The following is a 557-nucleotide window of genomic DNA, read 5'->3' on the forward strand; positions in this document are numbered from 1 at the left end:
AAAAGAGGCTAAGAAAAAAGACATTAGTGGCCTACTTTTCTAAACAGTTGTTCTCAAACTAGGTTGTAGACAAACAACATAATATATCACATATTTTTTATTAATAGCATTATTTCTATTTCCATGTTGTGTTATATTAGTGTGACTTTTATTAATGAAAGTGAGTCATATAATAAGGGGTCATAGGTGATTAGTGGGTCACACAAGGTCGAGACTGAACTTAAATTCACCTTGTGTATTTTTTTTTTTTTTTTTTTTTGAATTTGTTTATTTATTTTTCCTCAGTATAAGATCATACATATTCTGCTGCAAACAGTATATTCCAGTTTTGGTGAATTATTATTAATATTTTCTCTGGGATTTGCATCAGAGACAAAATAAACAGTTGTCATATTTCAGTTAAACTCTCCAAATGTTCCTCATCCTTCTATGAAATTACCCAGAGAAATCTTTCCAAAATAACAGTGGGAGTCAGTTCATTCCATTTATTAAACGATAGACCCGCACTTCTCAGTCCTTCCGAGGGATGACGCTAGAATCAAAAGACAAATTCATAA

The sequence above is a fragment of the Sphaeramia orbicularis genome, chromosome 7 (genome assembly GCF_902148855.1).
Source record: "Sphaeramia orbicularis chromosome 7, fSphaOr1.1, whole genome shotgun sequence".
NCBI classification, from domain to species: Eukaryota; Metazoa; Chordata; class Actinopteri; order Kurtiformes; family Apogonidae; genus Sphaeramia; species Sphaeramia orbicularis.